Raw genomic sequence first — 13,307 nt, forward strand, 5'->3', positions numbered from 1 at the left:
GAGGGTTAAGCTGCAAACCGATTCTGACAAACCTTGTCCGAGAAGGCTTTAGTGGACACAATGACAAGTGAAATATGAGGTCAACTATCAGTCATTCATCAATGAACCCGTTCTGTCATCATTTGAATTTTGAGTACTAGCCAATATTAACCTTCATAACCCCGAGTCGCATAGGACAGCTTGGCAATGCCTAAGACTGACAGGCACAGTATCGGAGTAACTGTTGGGTGTCAGTATAATAAATGCTTTCAGTCACATAAAGCCATGGATGAAATGGCACCAGCATGATGATAGGCACTTGAAGAGCTCTTCATAAAAGTCTTTGCCTAACTGCTTTTTACTGAAGCTTTGGCAGCTGCATCTGGACTACACAAACATAAAGTCTAAATACATGGGGTTTTTTTGCGAGACTATATTTCAACACAGCTACTAACTTTTGTCCTATACAATGCGTGTCCTTTGTGCTCTCATGTATAGTTTACCCAAGTAAAGCTGCCGGGGGCCATGCTAAAGCTCAAGGCTATTTAATGTAGTTGTTACAATCTATTTGAGTGGACAGACCCATGTGGCCTCAATGTATAGCGGGTACCTCAGTGACCTATGCTGACCTGAAAGTTCACTGGCCTTAAGTAAGTCTGAGATAAAGTTACATCTTGTAGGAGGTGGGTGATATCCACTTACTGCCATAGCCTTGTGGGAAATGACTGTGGTTGACACATGGAACCGTGACTTCTGACACTACACGGGATTAAAGATAGATGATCATCAGGCTGCAAATGTAAATGATAGCTTTAACAAATTCCTTATCTTCGTAAAATAATAACGACAGATAAGTCACACAGCGCGGAAGTTTAACATGACCAATCTCCCGTATAGAGTTTAGCCAGATTATACTTTCTGTTGGTAAATTACTCTGTTTGGAAGGGGGGAAAATTAACCTAGATTTTCATATCAAAGTGTTCTGAATTGAGCCATTTTCCCTACCCTCTCCTTCTGGTGAAAAGAGAAAATGGAGAGAGTTTGTAGAAGTAGCCTGCAGTGATATCCATGCCATACAGGGCCCCTTTCTTACAGGAGCAACACTGTAACAGAGAGAATCAGCAGCTTTCAACTGAAGCGAGGAATGAGATCACTGGGCTTTTTGTGCAAGGTCAACTTCGAAGCAAGACACATCGTGTTTAAAATTCAGTCGTATCCTCACGAGCACTTGAAACACACTGTGCCAGCCAGGGAACCTGCTTGCCATTATGCAAAGAGGCAGCATGCTTAAAGTAAATATGTAATCTTAATGAATGCTGGGATCTGTGGAGGTGGGAGAGAGAAGAACCCAAGTCAAGTAGAGAAGGGTCAGAAACATAAGGTGAATAATCCTGTGTGTCAACGAGACACAACCAGCTCTCTTCATCCCAATATGTGCCCATTTTTACAGTGAGCAGAATTCCAAAGTTTTCTGACACCTGGCATTGTTGTTTTACTATAAAACCGACACTTTAGACTGTGCTGCCTTGTCCAAGAAGGAGTGCAGAATGTGTGTAATGAACAAGGAAAACCTGGTTGAAAGTAACTAAACGAAATATATTAGCGGACGCTAATAATCGACTCTATATTCAAATCGTTTCTCAAATATTTTCAGACTCTTAAATGCTATATACCATCTTAATTTGTGCCATCATAGAGCCTTCTTGCATTTACTTATTTGTCTTTATACATTGTGACCTTTGCCACTGGCCCCAACTTATCTCAGATGCAAAGATTTAAAACAAAAGGACAGCCATTAGATGACATGTCACACAATAGAGGGGTCTTACTCTGGCCCTGTGCCTTCTGGCTGTGTCCTTTGCTTTGCCCACTTTGCTCTGCGAGACTGCCAGGACATTGAGCCTGACACATCAGAAATGCTGCTCTCTTGGTGCCCTCTTTCATTTGCACTATCACAGAGTCAAAGCCTGCAGAGACGAAGCTGTCCAGAGACTGAGCCCTGCTGGGTTTGACTGGGCCAAGATCCGATCAAGCCTCGAGGAGAGGGTCATCCTCTTCCCTGACTTCTACTTGCTATGATCTCTGAACCAATTCTAAAAAGGCCTCTGACTTGATTTGAGCAGACAGTCCCCCTTGAAAGCTGCCTTTGGTTTGGCTTCTGTAGCCTGGAACGGGAAGAGCGGGGTCAGGCTACACACAGGCAGGAGAAAGCTCAAGCAAAGGCGGTGTGAGGGGGAAAAAACAGAGCTGATAGCCATGCTCCAGGTGCAGATGGCACTCTGTTTTATGTGTGGCCTCAGTGGATTATGTCAGCATAGCTACTGGAGGCATATAACATGCAGAGATCACACAAAAACATTGTCAACCACAATTCAAAGATTCATTAACAAAGGTCATTTCCATGACAGCAAATACCTAATAGATGGCCAAGACTTTTGAAGCCAGCGTGAGGATAAAAGCAGCCTGGATAAAGAAGCCTCGAAATGAGAATGAAAATGATAATTTTGCAGATTTAACAGGTTGTGTAATAAATTACACATCATAGGACTTTGCTGAGACTGTCCCTTTTAAATGTGAAAAAGAAAATGACGTAAAATACAACTTGCAATAGATAACACTGCACCTACATCTTTACATCACGACAACACATGGAAGTTACAATACACATATTTTATAACACCATATGAAGAGGAGTACATTGACTGAAGTAATAGCCTGGTTATTCTATTCCCGGGTCTGATTATTAGCTAAGTATTGCAATGATTTGATCAAGGAAGACACTGCCCCTAAGGAGCCGAGGTTGCAGTAACCCTTAAAACCAATAATGGTCAGAGGTCAGAAAGGGAGAAGCAAAGATCCAAGTCCCTTCCTATTGTATGACATGTTTCTTTCGTCTGCTTGCCCCAAAGGCGCAGTGTCAGGGTTAACACTTCAAACACTCAATATCTTCACAAAACACAAAGGACACAACTGCTTGCCATCCACATCATTTCTTCCAGGAACAGAGATATGGATCCTCTCCAAAGGTCACTGCAAGCTGAAGTTTCAATGATTAAGCAATGCTTTGTTGTTTGACTTTCTTCCTGTTGCAAATCTACTTTTAGGTGCAAATTGAGCAGTTTGCTCACTGCTATGAAATAACATGCAATCATATTTTATATGTCAGCTTTAAATTTGAATAGGTGGTTATTTGTGGTTGATGATAATTTTGTTATTATAAAGTAGATAATAAAATCAAATGTCAATGTGACCATTTATGTTTGGCAGATAAAAGAAGCATTTCATACATATATATATATATATATATATATATATATATATATATATATATATATATATATATATATATATATATATATATATATATATATATATATATATATATATATATATATATATATGATGGAAATCTGAGTATACAGAGTGGTTGCTACTTTTCAAATAGAATAAAACTGCAACAATGACTCAAACTATAATAATGTATAAATGTGCAAAAGGGCAGCTTGAGTGGGTGACTGTAACACACCTACATATGTTTCTTAAGTTGTTGTTTTTTTTCTAGTAAGGGTGATATCTTCCTCAGGAACTTTCCTTGTCCTGCCACTCTTGAACCCATGAATATTCTGCCTGCGAGCATTTCAGAAAGCAACTATCATGAATCAGTCCAAAGAAAGCCATTGTTACCAGACAACTCTCCACGGTCTACTCTCTTACACATTTATGAAATCATGCACCAGACCACAGACTAATCTCACAAGACCGGGATCCGATTTCAAGGAGGCACAGGTGATTCCAGTATCAATCTGGTTAGCCTCCTGTTTTTAGCCCTCTGCTGCTGTACTCTGGGTGGAACTCAAAGGGAGTGCCACTTTCCCTGGAATGTGTTCCTGCTCTTGAGGTGGTGATGAAAAACCTTATGTTATGGGTCGCTGAATACTCACTGTCCCTGACGTGGCTGCTGATACAAATAATTGCAAACAGAAAACTACAGGAACCTCCATATTTATGGTTTCTCACTATTTTGTGTTTTTATTCCCCAATCATTTTTTCTGCACAACCATAAACATGAAGGAAAAAAAATAAAACCCCGAAAAATCTCACAAGTGTGGTGGATAAATATATAATTGTTTGTTCATGTGTGTTTTGCACAGTATGAGACCTTCCGATTGCAGCACCAAGTAGAATGCACTGCAGGCAGTCTCTTGAGGGAAGGTCTCATTTTCTGCCTCCCGCCGTGAAATATTCAGTCCGGCCTGAAATAATATGGGACTCGTTTCAAGGCTTAGCACTTTTCAAATATGCTGGCAATAATGGACAGGGCATCAAATGAAGCACAGCCTCTCACAGAAAGGGGAACAGAGGTTTTGAATCTACAGCCAGGGTTTTACAGAACACCATAACACCACAGACAGTTAAAGTGCCGTCTGCATATGAAGTGCAGTGAGTTTAGTTTTTAGGGAATAAGCCAACACATTCTTGCCATTATGGGCAGTCTGGGAAGACAGTAATCAGGGCATTTAAAAGTTGCATTTCCGAATATAAACATAACAAATTAATATCATATAATTATATTTGAATACTGCCGTTTGGATGCAGTGCAGGTTTAAATTTCAATTCTGCGTTGTTTTGCACATCAAGGAATTTGAATTTCATTTGTCGTAAAAAAAAAAAAAAAGAAGAAGAAGAAAAAAAAGAAGAAAATCAAGGGTGCCCCATAAATGCACAGAAATGGAGTGCAGAAGAATGTTATAGGAGGGGGCTTTGGTGAAAGGATTCAAGAATTTAACAATCCCACATCCTCTCAGCTTGTCCTTCATCTCTAATAATCAAGCTTGGCCACAGAATATCCCTCTGGATGGGGAAAGGAAAAAAAAAAAACATGTTCCCTGTCTGCCTCTCACTCATCTTTAGACTGCCAGTCTTGGGTCTTTTCTCTTGAAGTCTTCTGTCACATTTATGACTTCAAACACTAAGCACAGACTTTTTTTTTTTAACTGCCATGTCTTTAAAGCTCAATATCTTCTTTTTTTGTGTGTGCTACATTAGCATGAGATGAAGGGGGAGAGCGTCTGATGCAAAGGAAGCCCTGAGAAGGCTCGACCACAGACACTGTGAACTTGTTTGTTGCTTTACACCACAAGGCCACAGAGCTGGCTACTTTCAGGTGAAGGATAAGTGCACGTGAGGTCCACGGCATTCTCAACACTCATGCAACTTAAAAAAAAAAAAGTGTTTAAATCGGTTATCTTTATTAATGGAATGAAGTTGTTTTTTTTCCTCTCTCACATATGAAGCATTCCTTTAAGTCCAAGTTGGAATTGCTTGTACAATATTTAGAAAATGTGGAACACTGTGTGGAGGAACATTTTGTGAAAACTTTCTATCTATCTATCTATCTATCTATCTATCTATCTATCTATCTATCTATCTATCTATCTATCTATCTATCTATCTATCTATCTATCTATCTATCTATATTTGAATTATAATATTAATACTCATAATACTTACCTTGCTCCACACATTTCTCGTGCTGTGCATCCACAGATTTTGCAGGAGCTGTGAGCAGGCTGCAGGATGAGGAGAACTGCAGGGAAAGAGAGCCACAGAGCCCGAGAGCCTGACAAGAGAAGAGAGCCGGAGCGGCTCCACAGACCGGAGCGTCCACTGAGCGGCGCCGCAGCCCGCAACATGAGGCGGGGCCGCGTGCTGCAGCCGCCGCCGCCGCCGCCACTTCCTCCCTCCGTGCTGCCCGCACGCTGCGGGGCTGATCCGCCCCGCTCACTCCGCGTTGGGTTACAGTGACAAGGGCCCCTGTCTGAACTACGACTTTTAGAAAGATAATATTACAGGTAGGTGCAAGGCACGGACCGTGTCACTATCGATAGACAAATTAAGCATTGAAAAACAAGACCGTGACCCAGAAATTCTCGCTTTAATCGGGTCACCGTGCTCGTTTTCATCACAGAGTGATAATGGCACCTCTCACTGTCCTTACCATTTGAAGTCCCCTCACCGCAACCTGTAGCGTTTGGGGCAGAGAAAATTGTCCAGCTGGACGCCTTGTATTGGTGCCTTTGTATGTGTTTTGAGCCATTCCTGCCTGCTGATAGCTTTAATCGGGTTTTTTTTTTCCTTTCCTTTTTTTTTTATGTAGTTGAAGGTCAGTTTACCTCTCTAATGAGCTGCTGTGAGGATTTGTATTAGCAGGGCAATAACCAAGGATGTAATGTGTATAGCCTCAATATGCTTGTAAATCTAATGTAAACTGAACGAGTGTCGACACATTTAGAGGAAATGCAACTAACCAATTCTCTGCTAATTTAATCACTTCGGGTTTTATTTTGTTTTTTTGTTGGTTTTTTTGCTTGTTGAGTTGTTTCCTCTTTTACCTGCAATACATAATGGTCATGGTTTACTATTTAAGAAAAAAAAAACCTTGCACAATTGACCTCATCACGGTAATGTTTTTTCCTCGTTATTTTCAGAATACTGATCTCATTTAAATCAAGTGTAAACCCGCAGTTAAAGGAAACTAAACCATCCACATTTGTTTGTTCATGTTGCGTTTCGGAAAACAGGCTGAGAAATTCAAAAGTAGGGTTGTCAGGTGTTGGAACAAATGCCGAGATGCAAGCTGAGTTTTTGCTCTGAAAAAGGCCGAACAGAGAGTCTTGCTCCTACAGGGTTTTGTTCAGGGTTCCACTGAGGAAGCCCAATGCAAAGTGGGCCTACAGCCAACTGGGATGAATTCAAGGGTGGATCCTAAACAGATGGGAAATGGTATAAAGGTGAACACAAGGTCAATCTGAGCTTCACTGATAATGCTGTGGGCACTGCTCATAGCAGTGTTTTAAAAGTTGACTTAAGAAAACAGATTGTATGGTCAGAATAAACTCTTAAGACCATATTGGACAATTTTTTTCCCCGCTTTCTTTTGTCTAGATCGCCACGGGCGGAAGCAGCAGACACCAAATGGTCAAAAAATTGTTATCATTATGTTTGTCTGGAAATCAGCAGAATGGGGGTGTTGATTTCCAGCGGGTGGGTTTTTCCCTTTGTCCCCCCCTTTTTTTTGTTTTTTTTTGTTTTTTGTTCTAACCCAGATTTTCATATTTAACAGGCTCACAGCTGATCTGTCCTCAAGCACAAACATTGAGACGGAGAAGGTTAAAACACTCTGAATGCACAGCACCATGCTGCAGGTAATTAATATGTCAGCTCAATGATGAACTTCATCAATAGATCTATCGCCACACTTATTTGTAACTGGAGTAGCTCATGTGGGATGCTGCGGAGAGCACAGATTGGGAGTACATTTGTCCATTAGTAAACACTTCATCGCGTGTGTTGTGACTGGGAAGGCTCCTCTCTGTCCAGTTGCAGTCATTTTTGCTCGTCACCTCCTCATTGCTGTAAAAACACTTGCTGTGGCTTGCTAGATTAACAGAGAGCCCCCTAATGGAGTAATTACACTGAGCCAAACATCTATTTTTCACCTGTGCTCTGCCATTATTCTCTGTCCCCTATCCACTCCATTGGAAGTCACTTACTCTCCTTACAATGAGTTATCATTGACTGCCATTTAGACGTTCTGGAGCAATTTGTCTTACTGAGGCCACGCGCTGGCCTCATTGCAAAGAACAATCATTCTCCCTCCAATATATAAAACATTCATGGGAAAAAGGAAGAGAAAATGCCCCACAAACAGATAGTAGAGAGTGGCTAATAGATACTATAAAGGTGACAGACAAGGAAAATAATGTAGGCGATTACTGGAGCAGGAACAAGCCTGCAGCACCAGTACAAAAGCTTCAGGGACCAGACCACTGGAAAGACGAAGGAAAAAAAAAAAAAGAAAACCCGCTCCACGAGACAAATGTGTTAAATGGGTAGTGTGTCAGCTATTGGTGGTGGTAATTGTTCTTGCTGCAAACAAACCATATGTCCCAATCTAAATTTAAATTGTAGATGTTTAATTCGCTGTCATAATGTTTTCTTTAACTTTCTATCATATTTAGTTCATGTTTAGCTACCGAATGAAAACCATTTTCACTCAAGTGTAACATTTATGACAACATTTAGATTTTTTTTTTTTTCCTTATTTGTTCTTTGATTGTTTATCTTCATATCATAACTTTAAGGTCCCTTCATTTTCCACTTCATGATTTTAAAGCTTTGCATAATTTTCTTCTTATGTAACAGAGGGAAGCTTTGTTTTCTGTTGGCACGTGAAACATCTTACTCAAAGTCTGAGCCGTGGATCAAAATCAAGTGAACAATATAGAAAATAGCACATCCAATTTGTAAATCATAGAAATGTTGTGCTTTTTTCTGACAGCAGCTACGTTCATTGGAGCCTCCTTTTGCAGCCTACACTTGGAGCACAGTTTGGTCTTAAACGCAGTGAAATCGCTGCTGATTGATAAATCAGCCATGAATCAGATTGACACAGCTCTTCTGAAGGCAAGCATTCAATTTAGACAGAGGCTTTGCTGCCGTGCGCACTCCAGCACGCGTCCCACCAGAAAGGGTTAATAGTGTTCTTAACTGAGTGTTTTGTTAGATTAGTCTCTCCCACTGCTTAACACAATGACAAATAACCATTATTCTTTTTCTTGCACTGATAATCAGGACAACTTAAACATTTCTTACTGGCAGAAGTGAAACCATTAATCCTCAGCGATACTGCTGATAAGTGGTGACTTTGGAGTAATGGCCCTGTCACCTTAAAAACAGAGGGAGAAAATTTGAACAATTAAAATAAGATGCCCATTATAGTTTGTGCATCCCTGTCTCTTTGTGTCATCAGGAGGGTTTCTGCCAGCGGTAATAGACTAAATAATGGAACAGGGTTTTAGTCATTATTTATATTGTGGAGATATCCCCTCATGCTGAAATGTTTCAATTTGAATACTTAACAGTAAATATGTCATTTTTATTGTGATAATGACTGCAAGATTTGGCTTTATTTTACATGCCGGGGCAGAAAGTGAAATAATTAATGTTCTATTAGGAAAACAGTAGCCAGTGTCCAAAGCTGGACTCAGTTTGAGTTTTATCATAGTCTTTGGCAATATTTCCAAAGTTTTATGATTGTAGCCTTTCTCTTGTATGTCCTCCTAATAGTAAAATGATTGCCGTTAGTATTATTTTCTATCTGAACGAGAGTACATGTATGTCTCGGCTGTACCAGACAGACTGCATGACTTACTGTGTAACTGTTAAATACTTTTAAACACATTTACTGTTCAAATACAAGCTGACCACTTGTTATATATTCAAAGACTTCCCATCAGCTAATTAAAATCCTAACAATTTAATCATCGTTTCTATCATATCCTCTCTTCGCCATCATGACTCCGACACTAATCAGTAGTTGACGTACATGCCTGGAGGTGTTAGATTATAACTGACAGAATGATAATAAACATGCAAAATTGAGTTTTTTGATTGGGAGTGATTTGAGATCATTTGCCATTTTTCATTAACCATCCATTTCAGGTAAATTACGTTGGCTATCTTCTTTCTTAAAGGAAAATGAATTATGGAGGCAGATGTTGTAGATTTAGCTTTTGCTTTGTACATTTGTACCCAGTTATTCTGTTATTTTGTCAGCGTGGTAATAATGACCATAAAGTTACGGTTACATTTAATAGATTTTTTTTTAATAACATCAAAGGATGCGTATGCAATCACTCTCAGGCTCTGAAGATGGGGGGGGGGAAGAGTATGTTATGAACTATATCTAGTTTTATTCAACATACCAAAGTCATGAGTCTTTGGCAGCAGTGCAGTCGTCGGCACTCGATACTTAGTATTTCTATGGCTGTGGCTCAGTTTTGATCAAAGGGGTTCAGGGGCCTAAGTTTCAAATCCTCCAAAGCCCATTTTGGCTACTCTTTGTTTAGCCCATTGGCATTCTGACCTCATGCGTCTCAGACTTTGAACTCAAAGCTTTGGAAAAGCCGTATCGCTTCTTTAAACACATTATCAGTGGGCTAGGTTTTAAGAATATCACTAATCATCTTAAGGTTTTAGTGCAGTGTGGCAGTGTAGTTAAAGCCTTGAGGTCCATTTACTGGCAGAGGCACAGTAAGGATTTATGAAATATACAACAACTTGATGACGGCAACTAGTTTGTGAGCTGTTGTTTGGTGCATGTGTCAGATTTCAGAAGATTTCAACAACTTACTTTTGGAGCTGCACTACTTTGAGAGCGATTTAGTGGTGAATATGGTGCATACTTGCAAAATGGCGTCAAAAGCATCTAAACACGATGCTCCAGTAGCAAACAAAAGATGTGCATTACTTTCCTTAATTTTACTTTTTGCCATCTTTAAATGCTCCAGCAGCAGTGCAAGTAAGACACTTTGGTAGAATCACCTATACCATTCCTTTCCATACTTCAAAATATTAATCCGGTTAAACCAGATTCACGGATAATTGAACACATAATTTAACATTGGGCTTGCTTCATGTATCAGGTTAAAACTTCCTCCTACTCATCAGAGAACTTGGCTTGGAGTTGAATGCCAACTCTTAATGCTGGAGTTAAATAAATACTTCTGTATCACTGCCAAGAAATTGACATGAACTGCTTACCTTCTGAAAGGGAAACTCCATACATGCATATTAAGCTCTAAGCGAAGCTATGCAGGGATCAGATTTCTATAGAACACACGTGTTGGAGCCAATTATTACTATATTGAGTAAAGTGACAGTGTTTCCGTTTTTGCAGAGTTACAAGTTATTTTACATTTTCATAATCTTCTTTTAGCAAATTTATAGTTTGCTGTTTGTATATCGACGAGATGGATTGTTATTTTTGTCCCTGAATTGGAATTTTTCAGGCTGTTCATAGAAGTACCATTAAAATCAGGAATCATGTACAGCATATGTACTCTCTGTACAGACCTTGAAATCATTTATAGCAGTTGACTGACTTGTGTGTTAAGGCCAGGTCTTATTTTGAGATTTATTGAAATGAAATGTCAATTGTTGCTAATGGAGGTGAGAATTTATCTTTGATCGGTTTATAAAACTCAAGCTAACAAGTATGTTAAAATGCTAATTGGATAAATTGTTCCACATATGCACCATGCATTTTTCTAACAAATGATGTCTTGTGAGCACATAGTATGATCCCTTTGTGCTCTGTCTTGAAGATGCACGCTCACACATGTGGTTGCATGCAAGTGTTGTTAGTGCCCTATTGCTCCTCTCACACCTCTTCACTCTCATCAGCCCCGTGATTAAGATTTGGCACCTTGAATTTCATTGTCTTGGTCTGGAAATATTTCAGCTGCATTTCTGCCACTCTGAAGGATGATGAAGATAAAGGAAAAAGAAGGTAAAAACACATCCTGTTGTGTGAATCCTAGAGAAGGCCTTGAACCCTGCCATTCATCCCTTTCACTTCATCAGCTGAGTCTAATTGCCAGAGAGGACAGGATACCCAGGGCCCAATTGTTCTTTATCCTCTTTGGAGCCTCTGAGGCATGAAAAGCGAAAGGCCTGCTTTTGATCTTTTTTTTTTTTTGTTAGTTTTTTTTTTTTTTTTTTTCTGTCATCCCCTACTATCCGTTCCCTTAGAATGAGACACTCCTTTCACACTGTGCCCCCTTCTTCATCCACGCAAAAATAATTATCAAGCTCTGCTTCATCAAATAATGGTGGATATTGGAGGTCATGATAGGGAGGGCCAGAGGTCTGCAGGGTGGCCTTAGGACGTGGTGAAGCCTCCATCTAATCTTAGAGGCAGGCTCCTTAGCTGTGGCTACCTTTATATACCTTGACCTCGGTTTTCGTTTGTCTGTCCTAATGAGACCCTCTCATGCAGCCAATGGAATAGAGGTCTTGCAATGGCAGGGTTGGGAGGCCAAAGTACAATGAGACACAGGGCTGTGCTGAGACAAGGGCGCATCTGTGCTATCTTATTAAGCCTTGGAAAAGAGCTCATGCGTTTCAACGGCCCATAGGCGCTGAGAGCAGATCTATTGACACCTACTTGTCCTTTGCGGTCAACACCTTTCTATGAGGAAGCAGGCACACCCAAGTTCTTCTCGTTAGAAATAATTCTTTTACAGAGCGTTTAGCCAGGCAAAGTGCTTCACTTGGTTTGGCTGACCATGTGGCATGAGAATAAAGAAAGCCGTTTTGCACCGATGAAAAATTCTTTCAATCTAAGCAAAGTATATTGAACGAGAGGAAAAAAAAAATCCTCTTTAAGAGAAAAAGGGCATCAGAGTCTGTATGAATGTGTGCTTTCACACTTGATTTCTCGGTTAGTTCAAAAGCATATAATACGTCATCTTTCTAAAATTGCTTGTTTATAACATTTTTTTTTGTTTGTTTTATTTTTTGTTTTCTTGCCTTTACTTATAGACTTGGCCATTACAAGTATCCAGGAATTTGAAGAAGAAGAATCCAGTTGAAACACCCCCCCCCCCTCAACAAAACAAACTACTTGTAAGAAAACAATGGGACTCAAGAAAATCCAACCACCTAACTAACAAAAGCGACAGCAGGATATACGATAAGTAGAGCAAAAATGACAAACAAAAACACAAGTAGGCAAACAAAAACCTTTAAGCAATCATGTTAAGCACGCCTAACATCTGAGCACAGTGCGAGAACAAAGCAGGGCTCCTGTCAGTGCATCGATCTGCTCCTGAAGGCACACATCCATAGCTCTCTGATTGCTCCCTGCCTCTTGCGCCTCTCTCTCTCTCTCTCTCTCTCTCCCCCGCGCCTCTAACTCTCTGCGCTGGCTCCTCTCGGAGAGTGTGCGTATTGATCTGGCCTACTTCGTTGGAGTTAACTCACTGATAAAACCTGACCAAAGGCTTCCAATGGCCTGAAAGAGTTTGGAGAGCTGTGGAGAAGGATGATGAGGGGAAAGAATGGCTTCTGTATCTTAAAAAAAAAAAAAAAAACCCAGCGAGAAAGAAAAACAGGTTTTGTCATATAGTATTTAGAAGTAAGCTCATCAAATATTCAGACTTAAGTTTCAACTGTAATGAATCATTGTATTCCTGCGTAATGAGGTTTTTACTGCTGGCAGCTTAACAGGGAGATAAAGTGAGACCAGATAGTTACTCAGCTTAATATATTAACCTGTATCTGATGTGATTAACCTGCAGTGTTACAGTTCTTCAGCAGCCAATACCTTCTCATGTGGACGATGCTAAAAAGGAATGACATTGGAGAGAAGATTGAAATTATTGAACCATTATTCGACTTTAAATTTAACAGATGAAAGATTTTATTCATTTCAAAATACCGTAATTTTTTGCGTATTCAAAAATTATATTCACGATTTTATA

Source organism: Blennius ocellaris, assembly GCF_963422515.1.
Source record: "Blennius ocellaris genome assembly, chromosome: 11".
NCBI lineage: Eukaryota > Metazoa > Chordata > Actinopteri > Blenniiformes > Blenniidae > Blennius > Blennius ocellaris.